This window comes from Pinus tabuliformis, chromosome 6 (assembly GCF_031772625.1).
Source record: "Pinus tabuliformis cultivar Carrire ecotype Pingquan chromosome 6, CPIR1, whole genome shotgun sequence".
In the NCBI taxonomy this organism is placed as follows: Eukaryota; Viridiplantae; Streptophyta; class Pinopsida; order Pinales; family Pinaceae; genus Pinus; species Pinus tabuliformis.
Window position 1 is genome coordinate 1,227,827,830 of NC_142292.1, and position 22,978 is coordinate 1,227,850,807.

Below are 22,978 nucleotides of genomic sequence, written 5' to 3' on the forward strand. Positions count from 1 at the left end.
GCCTACTCAAGCTAACGCAAACAAGATCTAACCGGGCAAATGTGAATGCGGCCGAATAAATTTTAAGACGCAAGGACACAACTTGACCTTTTCATGTTTTAAGAGTCGAGAAAAGGACAAAAGGGTGCCTCTAGTCGCCTTCGAATGTTTTGTGAGCCCGAAGTGACAAACTGCTCAAGTGAGCCTTTTCTTTTAAGGAGTCTAAAAAGGATCAAAAGTGACTACTCTGGAGAAACTAGGCAAGGGTTTACCAAACAAATCCGTAAAACCGCATATACACCTTGGCAATCATATGAAAACCAAGGACTTCCCGTACGGCAGTCAATCTTCCTGAATGCTGTGTTCGGTGCGTTACGGCTTGTAAGGCGGCAGACACGGCTTCCTGTAGATAAAGGATGATAACCTAGTGGGGTCTCCCCATATACTCGACGGTACGTGGGAGCTCAAGTCCGTGCTAGACCACTTGTTGCGTCACGAAAGGAGGAATCACCCAACCTTAAGTGAAACAAAAGTGACTAGGTTTAACGACGCCGGAGCACGTCTCTAGCCTAGACCTCTAAATAGTGAGCGTTATGTTCCAATGCGTTTTTAAGTTCATTCAGTTCATTTTACGGTTGATCTTTGATTAGGTTTCGATTTCCAGGTCCTACCGTATGTAATCTGTGACAATTCCCTAAATGCAAGCTATATGCCAAAGAATATCATTTCGTTCGATGAACACTAACTACGAGAGAGTTGAGAATTTTTCAATCAAACAAAATGACCACAAACAATCAAGAACCACTCTAATGCAGCTAATGGCAATAAACGAAACTTTTTCTTTTTCCAAGATCACTAATCAATGAAAAGCTCTAATTTCCATTAACTAATTCAACGCAAAAGAGACTTGTTCGTTTTCTTTTCAATGGCAAAGTGCACTAAACAAATTTTGAGAGATAATAACACCGAGTAAAAGAGACAAATTTCACTCAATGAGAACACAATCAAATCCCCAAAACACCAAGACAGTCCTTCAAACCAAGAAGAAAGCACAAAGACCTCTATGAGCTATGTGATCTAAGCCCAAACGAAGCCAAGCGAAACCCAAGCGAAAAAGAAGCAAATCACTTGAATAACAAGAAAAAGCTTTGACAACTACTGAGCAAATGCAAACGAGTAATCACAAAGTTGACTGGACGATCAAAGAACCTAAGACTCCTACGGAAGGCTCGATACACAAGGCCACTAGATGCCCTAGGGTTAAAATGTGAAATCGATAGAAAGAGGCAAACACCCGAAGGATGGAGGTCTAAAACCAGTCAAACAAGGATCAAACACACTCCAGTAATTGAAAAAGATGCAGCAAGATACAAATCCAAGCTCAGAGGGCTCGAAAACAAGCAAACTGGAAAAGTTGACAGGCCTGGCGCGACTGTCAGGCTGTAACTCGCGCTTTTAAGGGATTGGCGCGGGTTGTCTTTGAGCAACATGCGCCAACTGGCGCGACTGTCAGACTAAAAAGCGCGCTAATCAAGCTTGCTAGGCCAAAAATAAAAACAAGCAGTCCAGGGCTTGGTTAACAGTATCCAGGTAGACCAGGAAGCAAGAGACAGCAAGAAATCCAACCCAGAAAGCTATCTAAGCAATCAAACGAGAGAACCAAAGAGACAAGACTAACTCCCCAGCGGAGTCGCCAAATTGTTGTGGAGGTAAATCCTCTCTGCGGACAGAGACGATCCCTACTAGCCCAGACCAGGTCTAGCAACAATCAAACAATGCTATCACGCAAGTTCCTAATTGCAAATTAAAGGTGGATGATGAGAACCTACTTGGATTCCAACGCTAATATTCGTAGAAGAGACATCGCTCTCGTTCCTTTGCTTCGGCCGGTCACGATCCCCACGATCTCTGTGATTGGACACCTGCACATGCAAAGAACAACACAAATACAAGCATAAAATCCAATAGATGAAATTATATATCAGTCAAAAAAGATATAACTCAACATCAATCATTACAAAGTACAATGAGAGTGGAACCATAATGATAGTCATCTATTATTGATAAATAACAAAGAAGAATACAACCATAGTTCTGACGTCAAATCCTCCTTTGGCTGGGTGATCAGCTACACAAGTCTTGCAAAGCTTGTTGGGATGGGAAACAAGCCTCTCTCTCTTTGGTGACAAGAATCTCCTCACTTAGATTTGGCCTTATGGGTGCAAAGAAGGCTCTTGCAACTTCAATCTCTTGAACTCCTGGAATTCACCCTATCTTAGCACTATGCTAGAACTAGCTTGCTCAAGGCATAGAGACAAGCTTTTATAGATAGAGAGGAAAGAGATAGGATCAACCACTTTATTCATGGGATTGGCTTTATCACTTAGAAACTTCCATGAAAGGTGGCAAACCACTTCCCTTCTATGGAGATTCGAAGCCAAACCATCCTAGCTCAACATAGGTTCAGTTGGTGAATGGGTTAAGGAGAACCTTCGGAAGCTTGTTGGTTGAAAACTTTACTCAATTCGGTTGGCGCGAGTGCGACTCTGAGACAGAGCGCCAATAGCGCGCCGTCTTTAGAGGATTTCCCCCATTGGCGCGGGCAGTAAACTGTGGACCCGCGCTAATGCAAAAAGAGCTGTTTTCATGGGTGTTCTGCAGGAGATGTCTTCAGGGCATATGAAGCTCATACTTAGAGGAATATGATGCAGGTAGTTTCAGGTCATGACACTTCTCACAGGTCCCGGAATGAGTCCTCCAGTGTGTGGGTGAGGGGCAACAGGGATGGTGACAAACGGTGACAAATTGCTGTATAACACCCCCTGCCGCGAATATTTTATGGGCAGTGTTGCCGCCCCATTTCGAACTGGGGTCCAATGTGGCGATACCTTTGAATACAGAAGATAATCAGGCTCCACACCCAACAAAGGGTCACCCCACCCTTTGCTATAAATAGAACCTCATAACTCATTGTAAAGGCTTTTTGTCAACCAAGCTTCATGTAAGACTCTCTTGGAGAGAGTTTGGACAGTATTTTAACAAGCCTTGCCTTCTCCACTACACAGAGCTAGTACATCTCTTTGGAGGAACAGGCAGTTTTGGTTCTAAGGTTCCACTATCAGAACTAGTGGTTGGACATGGATGTATTGTATGACTGGAACTTACACTTCTTAATATAATAAGAGCCAACATGTTTCATGCATATGTCGTATTGTATTCTATGCTGCCTGGTTTACTCTAAATGATATATGTATCTGTTTACTTACGCATGCATGTATAGTTATCTGTGTATGTCTATATGAATCTTTCTTAAATGTGTTGTTGGTTTAACCATCACTTTGGATTGCTAGTTAACTTTCCTTCCATGTTGTGATGCATCTTTGCTCATGCGTTACCTTCTTACCGCGTGCTATCATAGGATTCTAAGGGGCGCATTCATCTCAACCCCTGTGTGTTAGAACCTCTCATGCACCCTCCTTGGCTCGTTGCAGCTGTCACACCCTTGCTACCAACAGAGTTATCTTATTTGCCTCTCTGCGAAATCGTGGTCAAGGCATTATCGTATGACCCACTATTGGGACTTCTACACCAAATGGTCTGAGGTCTAATTGGGACTTCTTACTGGGGAGATCCCCTTACATGTTGGTAGGTCCAACACTGTTAACACAAGTGTATCAAGTAGAATTATCACACCACAAACAACTTCACCAAAATGCAGCTCAGATAATCATCCATAATATCACTATATGCAATTCATCCATCAATGATAACCCATGACATAGTGATATATATATATATATATATATATATATATATATATATCTTCTCATCAATGAGAGATGCCAAAAACAGTGAGTAAATCATGAACTCATCATCATCAACCAATCATAGCATAATATTGTGCAATCAAGCTCTATTAGTAACTCATCTCCTAGATCTCATATCATCAAGATCAACATGCTCTCTTCATACATAAGAAGAGCCACAATCCTCAAGCAACAATATCAAACACCATAGGCAACATGTAAATGCATCAATAACATATGTGTAAACAAAGAGAACCTTCATCATAACAACATAGCCAGCATCCTCAATGGACATAGCATATATATCATTCTTGTCAATATTAAGCAGGATTAACCAATTTCACCAAGTGTAAGTCATGATCCATAACTTCATCTCATGCAAACCATGCCACATTGACTACTCATGAAAGCAACATATGTATCTTCCGTAGCAACCACAATGAAAACCATACATCAACAATTATATGTACTCATCATAAACCAACAAGAAATTCTCAAGGAACCATAATGCCAACAATGGATCGTTAAATCATAGTAGATGCTCCCACTGAACCAATAGACTACATCAAACCAATCTCAAAACCATAGTACTAAAAATGAAATGATGAAAGCATATAGGAATCTCCCCATGAATCAGTGCCACTATTTTTCAATCACTGAGATGTATACACATTTGTTTAACTCAAAAACAATGTATATACGCACTTGTCCTTCATGTGATCTACATACATAAAGTAAAATGATAAACGTTTATAACCACAAATCTCCCTGAACATGTCCTATATGTTTCTTGTTCACATTATCTTCATCAATGCAATGTCGATAGTATAAGCATCACCAAATGAATATAAAGACAACATAGGGAATCATCATCAAGATATATGCATAGCTCCCCCTGAGATCGTATAGCAGTGATCATATGGACCTGATAATGATCACTTGTTCTCAATGAGGTTATGTACCTCACATTCACTTCTGCAATCACACCATTTGTTTATGTCTTCAAATGAGAAAAGAACAAGGCCATAGCTTATTTTTTGTTCTTCCTTTTGCTTAATATGAGAAGTGTTGGTGGATTCATCTTTCTCAGGTCCTTTTCTAACGATATTCTTGTCTATTTGCTTGCTTTGATGTCTGTGAAAATCCATTGACTTATTCTTGCATGCTTTTGCTACATGCCCAAACTTGTTACAAGTATAACATCTTACATGACCAGAAAAGGTAGTAGAGGAATCATAATATTTCGGTTTCATATTCCAGTTATTTCAATCAATAATTGTGTGACCAAACATGTTGCTAGAAAAATAATATCCCTTAAATAAACCTGAGTACCTGGGAGCTCATGATCTTCATGTGAATCTACTTCTACAATTGGCTACAAGGTGTCCAAATTTATGAGAGATAAAGCATTTAACATTATTGTGTAGAAGAGAGAATTGATTGTTACTTTTCTAATTCAAAGCAAATAATTTCCTTTGAATATTTTATTTCTTTGGTTCAGTTGGATTGGTTGACTTCTCACTTCTTTATCTCGTTTTTTAGAATTTTCTTTGATAACCTTATGATTGCTTGCACAATCTTGTGAGCTATATTCTCCTCTCACATTTTCATGAAAGCCAAGGCCAGATTTAATGGAGGGAGACCTTTGATTGCTAAGAATATTTTCCAATATCTTTGAGTTATCTTGAAATCTCAATCGCTTATCTTTTTCTTCTAATTTTCCTTTTAGAATGTTTACCTAAACCTCCAGTCCTTTTCCATATATTATATCTGCATTCCTTCTTCAACCTTTCTTCCTTCTCCCACTTATTATTTTAATTTGATAATCTCTTCCTTCATCCCATTCTCTTGTTCTTGAGATACTTGGATTAGTTCTTCATTACGTTTTTTTTACTTCTCAAGATTTGACTTTAGAGAGACAATTCCAACTTCAAGTCTTTCATAATATTGATTAGATTTTGCTACAATATTTACCGATTTATCTTGATCCCTGTTTTCATATGCCCACAACTTGTTCTTAATATCATTAATCCTTTTCAAAGCAAAAACAAGTTTTCTTCTAAGATTAAGAGCTCTTTCTAACCTGTCATCTTTCGAGTCAGTAACTCCATCTAACATAATAGAGGTTGTTTTATTATCATACTCATCTTTTGACATATCATTAGTTCCTTTAGAGACAAGATTACCTGATGAGAAATCTTCCTTTATTTCTCCTTCATAGATTTCCTGCAAATTATCCCTTTCACTTCTACCCATGAGAGAAATTTCAGTTGATTCATTGGCATCTTCACTATCATCAATATTACATGAAGAGGGAAATGGATCAAAAGTAGAACAAAAACTAGTACCTGATAATTATTTGTTATTGTCTTCTTCATTCTTGATCAATAGAAATCAGGGTGTTCCTGTAGTTGAATATTGTTGACATATATAATCGTAACTGCATCTGATGTATTGCTTTCACAATTTTCTTGGACTAACTTCCTCCTTTGAGTTTCCTTCTTCTTGTAGGTTTTAACCCCGTACAGAAATTACCTGCATACGAATTCTAAAACATAGAAAATAAACAATGTGAGAGAATAACATATAAAACACAATACAAAGAGATTTTCCCCTGGATCCCAAAATCGGGACTACCATCTTGATTTTTCATTATATTCCTTTCAATGTTACAATACATATTTATACATAAAGAAGCATCCAATACCATGGACCGAAAAACCATCGCATCCAAAACCATGGACCGAAAACCATCACGTCCAAAACCATGTGCGAAAATCATGCACAAAACCATATGTGGGTTTGCCCAACCTAACATAGCATCTAAAACCAAAATTTTCCGGGGCACTGCCCTGGACCCCATAGAGTGGGGTTACCTGCACCACTCAAACCCCCTATGACCCCCCCCCCCCCACTACGCAATCGGTGCAACAAAGGGGGGGCTCCGCGCCCCTTCTAACCCCCCAGTTAACTACGTGGGCTAGTCATGGAAAGAATATAACACAACCCAACATTCTCCCACTTGTTGTTTTCTTTCCACAAGGGGCCACAAGAGAGATTAGTCATTTATCTAGCCCTATAACGCCCATTGTTTCTCTACACCAAGAGAACTTCTCAGAGCTCACAGATTTTTTTGATGCATCTGCAGTATTCTTCAAAGTGTCCACCTTTACCAGCAACACCTTTTTTTCTTCTATCATATACCTCACAAAGTGATACTGAACCTCAATGTGCTTTTTCTTTGAATGATATGTAGGATTCTTTACCAAGAAAATTGTACTTTGGCTGTCACAGTATATCCTTATAACTCCCTGTACTAACCCCCTACTTGAACACAATCTCTGCAACCAAACTTCTTCCTTGCTTGCATGAGTGGCTGCCATGTATTCTGCCTCTGTAGTTAATAGTGCCACTACAGATTGTTTCTTACTCATCCAACTGACTGCACCTCCAAATAGGCTAAACACATACCCACTTGTAGATCTTCTCTGATCCAGATCTCCAACCTAGTGTGCATCAAAAAAGCCACGAATATCCAACACTTTGTCCAATCCTTGTCTTCCTTGGCAGCACAAACCATAATCACTAGTGCCACGCAAATACCTGAAAACCCGCTTCACTACTATCCAATGCTCCTTTCCTTGTTTTGACATAAACCTGCTCAATACTCCCACTGCATGTGCAATGTCTGGTATAGTACAGACCATTGCATACATCAAGCTAGCAACTGCACTTGCATATGGAACATGGGACACGTCCTCTTCCTCTTCTTGTGTCTTGGGACACTGTTTAGCAAATAACTTTACACCTACAGGAATAGGAACCTTGACCGGTTTACTATCCTGCATATTAAACCTTTGCAGTATTGTCTCGACATACTTCCTCTGGTTTAATTAGAGATTCCTCTTTTCCCGGTCTCTTTTAATTTCCATTCCCAAAATATAGTTTGCAGCACTAAGATCTTTCATGTCGAATTTGGAGGACAATTGGGTCTTCAAATCCTAGATAATTTCTTTGTCATTTCCAACCAACACATATCATCAACATACAAGACCATATAAATAACACGGTCACCAATTAATTTAAAATACACACAGTGATCTGGTTTGCTTCTGGTGAAGCCAAGTCCCCGTATAAATGTATCAAATTTCTAATACCACATCCTTGGTGACTGTTTTAACCCATACAGAGACTTCTTTAACTTGCATACCAGTTTTCTCTTAACCTTCACCGAAAAACCTTCAGGTTGCTTCATGTAGATCTCCTCTTCCAGATCCTCGTGAAGAAATATTGTATTCACATCCATCTGTTCCACCCCAAAATCAAAAGCAGCAACAATAGATAACAGTAATCTAATAGAAGTTACCTTGGCAACAAGAGAAAAAATATCACCAAAATCAATTCCCGACACCTGGGAATAACCTTTTGCTACCAACTGAGCTTTGTATTTCTACACCTTTCCTTCTGCATTTCTCTTCTTTTTGAACACCAATTTGCTGCCAATGGGTTTCCTTCCAGCCAGCAACTCCACCAGATCCCAAGCCTCATTTTTGTGCAAAGATGCCATTTCATCAACCATGGCCTCTTTCCAGAGTTTTCCATCCTCTGAATCTATGACTTCCTTCACAGTTATAGGATCATCATTAGTAATAGATAAAGAAAAATTTGAACAGAAAGCAGATGGACTATACCTTTCTGGTTGCCTTCTTTCTCGAACTAATGTTCTCACACCCGGAGTTTGTGGCTCGCCATCTTCTGATTCCTCCTCTGTTGTAGAGTCTGATTCTTCCTCCTTTAGCTCAAACTCTATCTTCTCAGGTTCCTTTGGTTGGACTTCATGTTTAATAACATATTTCACCTCTCTAAACACCACATCTCGGCTATACACAACCTTCCTTGTTGCTGGGTTCCAAAGCTTATAACCCTTTAAACCATCCTTATACCCAATAAAGATGCACTTTTCAGATTTACTATCCAACTTGGTTTGTTTCTCCTTTGGAACATGTACATATGCATCACATCCAAATACCCTCAGATGTGAAAGAGAGGGTTTCTTAACAATCCATACCTCTTGTGGAGTCTTATCCTCCAACGCTGATGAAGGTGATATGTTGACGAGGTAACATGCTATCTCCACTGCCTCTGACCAGAATTCTTGTCCTAACCTGGCACCACTGAGCATGCTTCTTGCCCTTTCCATCAACGTCTTGTTCATTCTTTCTGCAACTCCATTTTGCTAAGGTGTATATGGAGTAGTCTTATGTCGTGCTATACCACACTTCTTACTGAATTCTTCAAATTCCTTACTGTAAGACTCTCCACCGTTATCTGTCCTCAACACCTTTATCTTCTTCTCTGTCTAGTTTTCCACCAGAGCCTTAAATTCTTTAAACCTCTTAAAGACTTCAAATTTCTTCTTAAGGAAAAATATCCATGTATTCCTTGAGAAGTCATCTATAAATGATACCTAGTACACAGACTTACACAATGATGGAACCTTCACAGGTCCAAACACATCACTATGCACAAGCTCTAATATTTGTTTATCCCTCTTACCACCAGAGGGGAAACTCACCCGATTCTGCTTCCCATATACACAATTTTCAGAGAAATCAAAATTCAGAGAGCTATTACTTATACCTTATACCATACCTTTACCATGAAGTATTCGAAGGCCCTTCTCTCCAATATGTCCAAGCCTTTGATGCCACAACATGGTCTTCTCTCCAGAGACCACTAGATTTTCTACTCCACTTTCAAGAACCACAGAATTTTTGCACCCATCAACAACAGTGCTACCTTGCAGCTTGTATAGAGTTCCATTTCGAACTCCCCACATCAATACTAGTGCTCCTCGAACCATCTTGTAGGTATCCTTCTCGAACACTGTTTTTACACCTGCATCATCCAGCTTTCTTACAGAAATCAGACATCAATACCAGTGCTCCTTGAACCATCTTGTAGGTATCCTTCTCGAACACTGTTTTTACACCTGCATCATCCAGATTTCTTACAGAAATCAGATTTTTGGCCAATTCTGGAATATGTAGGACACCCAGAAGTGGTCTAACCCTTCTACCTTGCAACTTCAACTTTACTTTTCCACGACCAACGATTCTAGCCTTCCTATCATCCCCTAATAATACATCACCACCATCATATTTCTCATACTCACAGAACCACTCTCTATGGGGAGTGAAGTGAAAGGATGCACCTGAGTCAATCAACCATGCCTCATGATCTACATGTGTGCTTGAAGAAGTCAAGTAAACATCCCCACCTTCATCTGAGGTGGTTTTCACCTCTGCAGAAGAAGCATCATCAGATCCCTTTCCTTTATTAGGAGATTTAGATTTACAGTCCCTTTTGTAGTGCCCTTCCTTTCCGCATTTCCAGCACACCACCTTTACAAGTTTTCCCAGAGATTTAGATCTCCCTCTAGATTTAGATCTCCCACTCAATGACTTATTTTTTTTTCTATTATGGGACCGTCCTCGTACAGACAAGGCATCACCATTCTGGCTCTCCATATTTTTCCGTCTCATCTCCTCCATCAGCAAGGATGAGACTATTTCATCAAACTGCAAGGCAGTTGCATTGCTATCTATTGCAATAACCAGACTATCCCATGAATCTGGTAGAGAACACAACAAACTGATGCACTTATCTTCATCTTAAATTTTAATATCAACATATGCTAACTGACCTACCACAGTATTAAATGCGTTCATATGCGCTGTCACCGAGTCTCCGTCTTTCATCCTCAAGTTATACAGCTTTTTCCACAGGAACAATTTATTCACCAGAGACTTAGATTGGTACAAAATCCCTAACTTGTCCCACAAATCCTTTGTCGTAGCTTCCATTGATATATTCAGTAATACTGAATTTGAGACACACAATCATATTGTGCTCTTTGCCTTCCGATCCAACTTCTTCCATTCTTCATCGGACACTCCCGTTGGTTTAGTACTCGGATCTACCGCGATCCACTGATATTTATCCACCAACATATCCTCCATCTTGAGTTTCCACAACTCAAAACTCTGACCATTAAATTTCTCAATCTTTATCTTTCCACTGCTCGCCATCTTCTTTCACCACCAGAATCGATCTCGCAAATCTCCCACTGAACAGGGTCTACCACAGGCCCGAGCGAAACCCCTCAGCAACAAAGGCATCCCCTTGAAGCCAAAATAGCTCTAATACCAAATATAGGTTTAACCCTGTACAAAAATTACCTGCATACGAATTCTAAAACATAGAAAATAAATAATGCAAGATCATAACATATAAAACACATATACATAGAGATTTTCCCTTGGATCCCAAAATCGGGACGACCAGCTTGATTTTTCATTATATTCTTTTCAATGTTACAATACATATTTATACGTGTTGAAGCATCCAATACCATGGACCGAAAAACCATCGCGTCCAAAACCATATGCGAAAATCATGCACAAAACCATAGGTGGGTCCACCCAACCTAACATAGGGTCCAAAACCAAAATTTTCCGGGGTGCTGCCCTGGAATCCAGAGAGTGGGGTTCCCTACACCCCTCAAACCCCCTATGAACACCCCCCCCCCCACCCCGCTACACAATCAACGCAACGAAGGGGGGGCTCCACCCCCCTTCTAACCCCGCGGTTAACTATGTGGGCTAGTCATGGAAAGAATATAATACAACACAACACTTCTTTTGCTTCTTTCACATTGTCCCTGATCCCCTCTCAAGCAATTAATATTCTACTAGAGCGACCTAAGCTAATAACAATTGTTAGGAAAAATACTTGGGGGGTGAATCAATATTTTAAACTCACTTTAAATTTTCATTTCATATTTTCATTTATGTACGATATTATTATTCATGAAACCCACATATGTACATGATTGTCGTAAATGAAAACCATGTATATCTAGATAACTAATTTTATATGTTTCATCAGATATTCATCTTCAACCAGTACTTCATTATTTCATTATTCATAAATTCAATATTAACCATGAGCATTAAGAGTGGAATAAGCCATCACACATAAGCAACACAACAACACATGAGAACACCAGGATTTTTAGGTGGAAACCAAATGTGATAGAAAACCACCACTTTTGTCGTCTCTATCTTCTTCTTTTATTATTGACAAAACTTCATTACATCTTGTACTGGAGAAAACTCTTGCGAGCACACAGGAACCCACCTGCAGGAGGCTACAACCTCCACTCATTCTCCAACACCCACCAGAAGGGAGCTCCAACCCCTGATCTCGTTTACTGGCTCTTACCGGAAGGGAGCACCTACCCCCTACACAAATTTATCATCTACCACAAGAAGGAAGCTTTGATTCCCTCACTAAAGGCTCCAACCCTCAGCACCTCTTGTGGACCACATTTCATAATATTTTATATTGGATCCACCCGAATCAAAACATCAAAACTTGTAGGCCACCTTTCATCATATTTTCACACTCGACCCACATGCATCATTAAGCTCAATAACAAACTAAATACTGATTTTGAAAACAATCATTGAACCACCTGAATCACTATAACATCAATCATAGGACTGACTCTCAATCAACCATTGAAATTAGATCAAACCAATCCATATCATATATAAACCATCAGATCATACCAATGAACAACCATTCATCAATATACCAAGCCATGCATTGTTAACCATCACAGAAACAAAGTGTTGTCACTGCAAACCCTAATCATATTTACTTCAGAATGTATATGCTATTGTTATGAAGTTGAATCACGTATGTATTGTTATCGGGAAATCTAGTGTCCACTCGGAGCTACTAGTCCCACTAAGATTGGTAGCTATCTTAGAAACAAACAAACTAAAACTACTTTCGCTTTCCTTTATGAGAAGTAGATAAGAGGGGAACGAAGGACACCAACCTCAGTCTTGCGCTTGGTTCCTTGCTTGGTTCCTCTCCCTTCTGACAAATCCTTGCTACTTTTCCTTCGTCTACCCAGCTTCAAAGAGCACCTGTGGGATCAAAGCAGCATAATACTATCGAAGAACAGAGATATACAATCATAAACAATATAGGACCAGATATATATTGACTACATAAATGCATATATCATCAAACATACAATAATGTGGAGGAAAACTTGAATAGTTTTATTAATATCAAGAATAGCAAAGAGGATTACAACCAATTGTTCTGGCCCAGCGTCATCCTCCTAGCATGAAAGCCATTCTTCACCTCATGAAAAGCTTAGATCACCCAACACTATGATATTCCACCAAGAAACCAACAACACTTCCTTACAAAATACAAACTTCCAGCCTCTGGATCTCTAGGATGAGGGATCCATATATAGATGATTGTAGGGGGGTGAGTCAGCTTCTAGGATTTTGATTAGTGTCCTCTCTCTGATAGTTCTTGATTCCACTTGGAGATTGATGATCTCTTACTCATCCCTGGGTGAATTCAGAGAGGCAAGTATCACAAGAGAAGTTTTTGGAAGATTCCATGACGATCCACCTTGCAAACTGTCTCTGCCATTTGTCTACTCTCACCCATCGCACCCTACAGAAGGGCTTTCCAGTATGCATCGCACCCTCTGCACTAGGCAGTCTGTATGGTCCAGCTTTGACCAGTTTTGAGCAGTTTTCTGTGGAGAACTTCTCGGAGATGATGTAATCAGCTGACCTTGTTCCTTTAGGGTGTGAAGCAACACTCTTAGGGAATTAGGAGCCCTTGGTTTATGTACATGTATGATTGGGGTTGCAGTGCCCAAAAATGTCTATAACAGTTGCCCCCTAAAGCATGAGGTCGTTAATCTTTTAATGTCGGGTGAAATGCTTTATCATGAGGATCCAAAGTTTTTTCGAGCTGGAAGGCGACCTATAATAAGATACAATACAATACATTATCTTCATAATATTTTTCATGATCTAGCTGAGGCGGGCATTTCCATGCTCAGATCTATAAATTAATTTTCATGTACATAAGACAGACAACCGCCTGTGTGGCAGACTAATGATTCTGATAGATCCATCATCCTTTGATTCGGATGATCATCTATGCAGCAATGATGTACATTTGATGTCTTTATTTTCCTAAATATATCGTAGCCCGGATGGATGAAACTAGATCCGGGGTCTTCAAACTCGTCCAATATTCACTCAGAGTACAAGTCGATCCATGTGAAAGATGCTCTGGAGTCAAACATGGAAAGACATCGCCTGATTACCAGCCAATGATGTAAGTTGTTAACAGGCGCGAGAGGAATCACCGATAATGATGATGACCCTCAAGGTACTACAGTACAATTCGCGTGGTGTGAAAAAGGGTCTTGGCGTCGAACACCACGCAAAATCTTTCGGTCGAAGGTTATTGATGTAAACCTGTCGCCGAAAGTGAGAAACTTGCCATTGAGGCATGCAAGCATCAAAGTACTGAAAGGGTTGTTCCTAAGTCGACTTCTCGGATAATGAGATGATGTTGACAAGAAGCGACCCGTCGTAGGAGGGTCTTAATGATTCCCACATCTATGACACGAAACGGAGTAAATGATTTCGAAGATGAAAACGATCTGATGATACAGGGTTCAGGGTGGCGGTCATGAAAGTATGGAGCGTGAATGTATTGCAACGGATGAGACACAGGTGAATTCTCTGAGCGACTTCTCTTGAACATACCAGCGACACTGACATGGATTGGTAGCATTAACCCCAAATATGGATGGTGCGATGGACCAATGGTGATATGACCGGTGAACGGAACAACCCAACCCGACTCGGATGTGGAGTGAGAGTGTCATGTTCAAGAGCGACTTGCTACCAATAAATTTTCTTCAAGTTTTCTTCCCAATTTTTCCCCAGTCATTGCTGACCAGTACCTCTTTATTTTTATCAAGATTGAAGAGGATAACATATTCTTGTTCTATAATTTTCCCTTCGGGCAAACCCGTCACTATGTTTTAACGAGCCTAGCGACAGTGAAACTCGTTCTTGTCTATATGGACAAATTTGTCGCTATTTGGTTTTAACGAGTTTAACGACAAAGATAACTCGGTCCTTTTCAATTTTAGAGAGTCTGAAAGGGACGTAAAGGAAACTCCAATAATCCTTTTTCGTCATATAATCCCTTAAGTCTAAAAAACTATAAAATAATACGAAAGGGATGAATTTTCGGTAATTTTAACGAGTCGAACAAAACAAGCACTCGATCTTTTTGTGTAATAATCCCTCAGGTCCAAAAAGATTAAAATCTAGAGGAGGGATAGTACTCCTGGTAGCTTTAACGAGCTGGAGAGGCCAACTGCTCAGCAATATTTTCATATTTTATGAGTCAGATGAAAAGAGCTTAAAGGAGACTCGTTTTTTGAGGAATGAGTGATAATTTCAAGTAGCAGCTGATTCCAGGTAAGGTTTGGAATTTTCCAATCACGACAGTGTCACAAGGATTGCTCACAGGATCACTCTTCGTAGCTGTTCCTCAAAAGGGGTAAACAATCAAAGGGAGGTGAATGATCGGCTAAAACAGAGTGGAGGTGATGGTAAGAACACGACCAGGGCTCAAAAGCTGATGATAATTCATTCACAATGGTTATTTACTGGGGATTGGTTCATTTTTTAATGAGCTTAAACTCTGGGGGAATGTTTGCTCATTGCTAAGGTTTAATTTTTTAACGAGCTTGAACTTCGCATAAAAACTGCTGATGATAACGGTCATTGATTATTTGATTTCACCGCTAACCACTTTCTTCCTTCAATGGTTGTAATGCTTGTTCATTTGCTTCATCAAACTGATTAGAAATGAACAATACATGCTTGAAAAATGAGTTAAAACACTAATATTTTACTCGAATTACATGAAAAGTAATTTAAAAGTGGTTTTTACCCCTCATTTTACCATTTCATTTGAACTTTGGTTTGTTGGAGCTCTGGAGGTGCCTTTCCCCATTGATTTTCACCAGCTGATTCCGGGAGATTCTATGGATGATTCTTGGCACCGTCTGGACCAGGTAGGAGCTAAACCTGAGCTCTTCAGTTGCATTCCTTCCTTTTTGAATTCTGAGCATGTTTCCCTATTTCTCTGAGCCCCTGGGGTTTGAAAAATTCACCCTAGCTCCATCGCACCCTTACTATATCGAAAGGTGCGATGCATACTGGCCTGGCCATTGGCCAGTTAGTATGCATCTCACCCAGTACACTGCTGGGGTGCGATGGGCGCGAGAAGGGAAACTTTTGCACTGTTTTCTCATGGAATTTTGGCCTTTTTTTGCCAAATCAGGGCCCTGACTCCTCCCTTTCTTGTTTTGCAAAGATTCATCGGAGCAAAATGGTTGTTACATGGCGAGAACGCGAGCATGAAGAAGAGGACATGGTTGCTTTACATGATCCGGGTACGGTAACTGCATTGCGGAACTGTGGCCTGCTCAAGTTTTTCCGCATCTCTAGCATGAGGCAACAAATCAAATTGTTGCAATATTTTCTCGATGCATGGGATCCTACCAACCAGGTGTTTCAGATCAGAGGCAAATCCATCCCCTTGACTGTCGTGGACATCTATTTTTTGACCGGTTTATCAAGGCGTGGTGCCCCTCTTTCATTATCAGGTTCCGCCCGTGGGGGCGAATCCGTGAGAGATTATATTCACCGGTATTGCAGAGAGGGATCTCAGCTGAGTAGGGACGGCAAGATCAACATTCGAGATGTCACTGACCGGTCCTTGAGGACCATTCTGTTCACTTTTGCTAGACTGGCTGGTAGTGCGACTCTTCACGTGGCTAACAGGTCCTATATGCAGTACGCCTTAGAATGCCTTGAACCAAAGGTGTTCAACTGGTGTGACGCCATACTCCCTGTGATGAAAGAACAACTGACCAAGGTAAAAAGCGGAAAATCCAAGAATTTCAACTATGGTTCTATTTTGACCGCTTTTGCCTTGTAAAAGATCCCACTGATGCAGCCGCAGTACATTTCACTTAGTTTACCTCCACCGACTGAACCACGGATGCAAAGATGGGTTGACCTCATGGCCCGACATGTTGGTCAGTCCCAGGTTTCCTTCTCTAATACCTTCTTCGAGTGGTTCAACTGTCAGGAGATGGTTTTTTCCAAGTGTCCATATGCTGGTATGGATTTCTGGGCGACCCGGATTTGGTGCTGCCGGCTGGTGAGCAGTGGGGTGCTATCAGTAAATTCTCTGACCATATCTCTATTTATCATTTTTTATAATGTTCTCGTGCTTTCTTCTATCAAGACTAATCAAAACTCATGTGCTCATGCAGATATTGGACCAGTTCAGCCAGCAGTACGTCTGAGAGCACCAGCTGCCGTTCCAGCAGGAGAGGCTGTGGGGAGGGCTATCCTTCGTGACCTTGATGTGGCCGAGACTCTTTCAGCATTGCAGGATCAGGTCGAGGGTCTCACTCTTGGTATTCCGGACATGAGGACCGACGAGCTGCCTCTGAGGTTGCAGCGACATACTACTGGCATGCCGAGTCGATGGACTAGGCTTTTACGCATGATTGCACAGGCGGTGACTTGTTATCACCAACATCATTAGACTAGGGTGCCCCCTAGCATTTTTAGTTTTGGGTCATTTGACCGATTTTTTCTTGGTTACAGAACATTATGTATAAACCATAAACAGTTATATATATATATATATATATATATATATATATATATATATATAGTTTTGATTTTCGGAGCTTTATTTTGATTGAGTTACGTGATCTTCATGCAAATATTGTTAAGATGCTTCTTTTATAAATGTTGTAAATGTATATCTAACACATAATTTGCCAATGAGTCCATTAATTTGTTTAAGTTTCTGGAAATATGTTGATATTGAATAGAATCAAACTGCCTTTCCAAAATCTTGACCCTTAGGAACATGCGATAGATAGCTGGATTCCGTACGGAGTAGATACTGGTGAGATGTAGGATGACGAGTTATGAGTCTAGCCTGACGACGAGTTGGCGTATGCCACGTGTGATGGCATCAGAAAGGAGTTCTATCAATGCGTTGTATTCAACAATATTGTTTGTTAACCGACCAATACATACCCCTCTGAAACTCACTAACTCGCCGCTTGGATCAAAGATGGCCCAGGCCGCAGAAGATAGGTTCCACGAGCTACGACTCGCTCCATTGGCATATCCAACAAATGATTCCAATAGGTCCGACATCTGCAAAAAATGTAAAAGTGGATCACCTAACCAAAACTATTACCCTTAGCCAAAACAAAAATATAACAAAAGCATAGGGGTTACTATCTTGAGTCAAGCATAGTAACACTTAAGGTACAACCCGTTGCGGGGTTGTGCCAGTGGAATCCCATCATAATCCACCAACTCATAGGCTCCTTTTGCTAACACGCGCTTAAAAATATAGGGGCCCATCCATAAAGACTTGAATTTGCCTGCTCCCAATTTATCGAACTCCTGGTCGTAAAGTAAGACCAGGTCACCTTCTGAGAAGACACGGGGTTTGACATTCTTGTCGAACTGTACCTCGACTCATTTCTTATGGGTTTCGTTAGCCAAAGCGGCATCACAATGGGTTTCATCCAATTGGATTAGTTCCAAGAAACGAGCCTCCTCTTCTGAAGTTCCGAGGAGAAGGTCGACCGCGAGTTTGAGGGAGAAGATTTCACATTGAACTGGTAAGATTGCTTCCAGGCCATACACCAATTGAAAAGGTGTAAACCCAATTGCGTTCCTCATCGATGTCTGATATGCCCACAAGGCTGAGTACATGATCAGGTGCCAACTCGTTTTATGGACTCCAATCATCCTTTGCAGCATCCGCTTCAAGACCTTGTTGACTGCCTCAACTTGTCTGTTAGCCTCCAGATAATACGGAGTAGAGCTGTCGTGGGACAACCCTGATTTGGCAGCCAACTCAACCATCATGTGATTGCGAAAATGCGATCCATGATCTGTGACTATCGCCTGTGGAACACCGAATCTGGAGACTACATGATTGAAAAAGAAGAGGGTAGTCGTTTCGCCGATGTTGTTTAATGTAGACATCGCCTCAGCCCATTTAGTAAAATAGTCTACTACGACTATGATATACCCATGCCCCCCGATCGAGGTGGGGTTACATGTCATGAAATCTATGCCCCATTTGGCAAATGGCCCAACAACAACTACTGCAGAGGTGCAGGTGGTATTCTGGTTTTGCGATCGAAGATTTTACAGGCATGGCAACTTCTGACTGCGGTTATGCAATCATTGAACATCGTTGGCTAGAAGTATCCTGCCCGTAAAATATTTTGCGCCATAGCGTAATCAGATTGATGCCCCCCACATGTGCCTGAATGGCAATCATTCAGGACTTTTTCAGCCTCCTTGTGGGTGAGGCACCTCCTCAGAACTGTATCAACACCACGACGGTAAAGTGTATCACCGACGATCATGTAGTCTTTTGCTTGGTATCGAATGCGTCGTTGTTCCGAGCGGGAGGTATTAAACCTATATTTTTGGGTTTGGAGATAGATGATTATGTCTCCATACCACGGATTGCTTGAAGATATTAGAAACAAAGATTCGTCCACGATCGCTTCTTCTGATGTTGCATCGTTCGATGATGATGAGAGATCGCATAGTAACTCCGCGAAAACTAGGGATTTCTTCAATTTGGATTTTATAAATTCCAAATCAAACTCTTGCAAAATTGCTATCCATTTTGAATATTTGTCCCCCAGCAACTGTCACGACAATATATAAGTCATGGGGTTGCAATCTGACAAAATGGTAGTTTTTCGAAAGAGGACATAGTGTCGAAATCTCTGTATCGCTTGAACAGCTGCGAGAGCTAGCTTTTCAACGTAGGAGTACTTGCTTTCTGTATCATTTAAGTTTCTACTCAAATAATATATAGGATGTTCAATTCCATTGTCTTCTTGAACTAAAACCATTGCAATGGTCGTATTCGCTGCAGCCAGATAGAGGTTAAAGTCTTTTTGATAATCAAGAGCGTACATTAATGATGCTTTTATGAGAGATTCCTTTAAAGCACCAAAGGAAGCTTGCGCGACCTGATCCCAGACGAAGGGTACTTATTTTTTCAATAGACGAGTATAACCTTTAGCAAGTTCGGCGTAATTTGGAATGAACCTCCTCAGAAAGTTTTCTTTCCCTTGGAGTTTCTGAATCTGAAGCAAATTTGAAGGTGGAGGCAAATTAATGATTGCCTGAACCTTACATGGGTTGAGACGAATCCCATCCTTTGAGACCACAAAGGCAAGTAAACGACCAGAACTGACACAGAACAAACATTTGTGTGGATTGAGTCATATCTTGTAGTGTCGGCAGCGTAGAAATATCGCTCTCAAATGCTGCGAATGATCAGTCCGCTTTCGCGAATGAGCCGAAAGATCGTCGAGATATGGTTGAATGATGTTTTTGATGTCATGGAAGGCATAATTCATTGCCCTCTAAAATGTTTCCCCTGCGTTCTTTAAACCAAAGGGTAGCTTGCGATACGCGAATTTTCCCCACGAATAAATAAATGCAGTCTTTGACTGGTCCTGTGGGCGAATATTTATTTGATTATACCCGGAAAATCCATCCATAAATGAAAATATTTCACATCCGGCGCATTCATCAATTATCTGGTCAATGAAGGGTGTAAGGTAGTTATCTTTCGGACAAGCTTGATTTACATCCCTATAATCGATGCACACTCTAATCGTTCCTTGTTTTTTCTTTACAGGAACAATATTCGATACCCAATCGGTTAGAGGAACCGGATAAATAAAACTAGCATGGAGAAGTTTTTCAACTTCTGCCTTGATGGCAGCGGCTTTCTTGGGGTGCACCTGTCGTAGTCGTTGTCTTACCGATTTGACATCTGGATACATCTTAATTTTGTGTTCAACTATGCTCGAGTCAATGCCTAGAATTTCATCATACGACCAAGCAAAGACATCTCTGAACTCGCGAAAAAGAGCGTGATATATTTCCAGTTTTGAAGGAGAACAAGATTTGCCGACATGAATATTCTCTACAACATTTGTTTTGGTCGAGATATTTATGGTGATAGTCTCTTCAATATTGGACAAGTTTCGTTCGGAATCCACCGTGTTTACAGTATTTGATAGAAAATCAAAAACTGAGGGATGATGAAGGTCACTAGGAGTATCTTCCTTGTAATCCGGAAGATGGGAACGATGGTGGTAATCTTCCCATGGTGCCCCATCAATCATCATTGACTGAACAATTCCTTCGTCTGTAGAATGTACTTGCGACCAAGGATTTGAAGGGGTACCATATTCCTTAGACCTATCTATCTAAACACTTGATGAGTGTTGATTTGGGTTTGCCTCCCATGCCGAAAACATTGATTGCTACAATATTTCTATTGGGCTTCGAGGCAATACCTGTAGATGATCCATGTTAATATCATTTTCAGACATATTTTGAATAGAAGATATCATATTGCAGGTTCCCACCATCGCCACTTCCACCAGATTGATTGGAGGCGGTAGGGCAAAAGTCCCCATTAATATAGGTTCTTTTAGTAGGCCTACTCCGATATTTTGAAGCGAATGAGGGCTTCCATGGATCATCGGAATGCTTCCCGTAACTTGTGAACTGTTGGGGAGAAATGTTTGCTGGTCAACGATCATAATACTTCCTTGGAAGGGAAATGCAATCTTCCTGAAGTAGGTCGACACAACAGCAGCCATAGCATATATCTAGGGCCTTCCCAGTAGGATGTTGTAATCGAGGTTTCCGTCGATTACTTCAACATCTATTTCTACTGTTTTTCCCCCCAGTTCGACTTGCAAGTTACTTAAAATCCCATATGGGGTGTATGTTCATCCATCAAATGCTTTTAATGTCGTCGAAGATCGCGACAAGGGTGGAGATCCTAAAGTTTTCCAACAACTCATTGACATAATACATGTAGATGCCCCCTCATCAATAATCGTTCGATGAACAGTTTTGTTGAGGGCTTTCACTTGAATAAGGAAAGCTAGTTGAGTTGATAACTGAGGGTCATATCCTTTGTGATTAAAGGACACAAGATTGGAATCCGTTGGGTCAATTCCACCTATCACCGATAATAAAGCCTGCTTTTGGGACATAGCGGATGGTGATTGGGCCAGATCCTCCACTATATTATAATATTGTGCTACTCTGGCATGAGGATTAAATGTCGATGTGTGTACTACTCCCTTTGGTTGCTTTATTGTTAGTTCAGGAATGGTGGGTGGCACAACTTCAGTCGAAGTTGTTGTCGAACTGTTAGGTTGATCATTAGCCTTGTTGTCCGACAACTCTGGATTCCCATAATCTTTATTCCTTGTCGATATCAAAGCATCATTTTGCTGCTTCGAAATCGAAAACATTAGCACTTGGGATGGGGAAGCATTGTCACTAGCAACCATATTTGTTCCTGGATTTGGAAACGGATCAGTCAATACCGCCGAGGTTTTTGAATTCTTAAAGAATTTTCTAAGCTCAACTTTATATGGACACTCTCTTCTCCAATGATCCTCATCACATATAAGGCATGGACGATTTGGTTTCCTATCTCCAGAAGGGTTTGCAGAAGATTTTTCAGGGGACGACTCCTCTTGTTTCTTCTTCTTCCCTTTCTTTTTCTTCTTGCCTCCTGGTTGCTTGGTTTCTTTGCCTTTGTCAGTCGATACGACATTTACTTCCGAGGCAAGAAGTTCTTCATTTGCATTTTTACCTGAAACTGTACGAGCCTTCTTTGACTTAGCCTTTACGGTTTTCGTGTTGGTCGTTCCTATCACGCTGTCCCCGGCATGAGAGTCTTTGTTTGATTTAGGAGAGGGAGGAACGGAAAATTCCGGTCTAGGAGCATTAGGGATTTTATCGTAGAGCATTCCAGACTGAGTATAGATCAAATCTAAATATTGTGCACGAGTAATGACTTGCTCTTCAGTGACGACTCCTCCCTTTGCCACATCTTCCGTAATATAAGGTAACAATGACTTAATAAACCATTCAGCCAACAGCTGATCAGGAACATATGTTTTTTACCATTCTACGATGACGTCGCCACTCATGAATATGATCGGATATGTGAGTGGCCGTCGTTTGTTTGAAATTGGTAAGAAGCTTTGTTCCTGTTTCGTACCTTATGGGTAATTGAAAATGGGTTAAAAAGGTTGTGGCTAGGGTACTGAAGTTATCAAACGAAGCTCTAGGTAATTCGATATACCATTT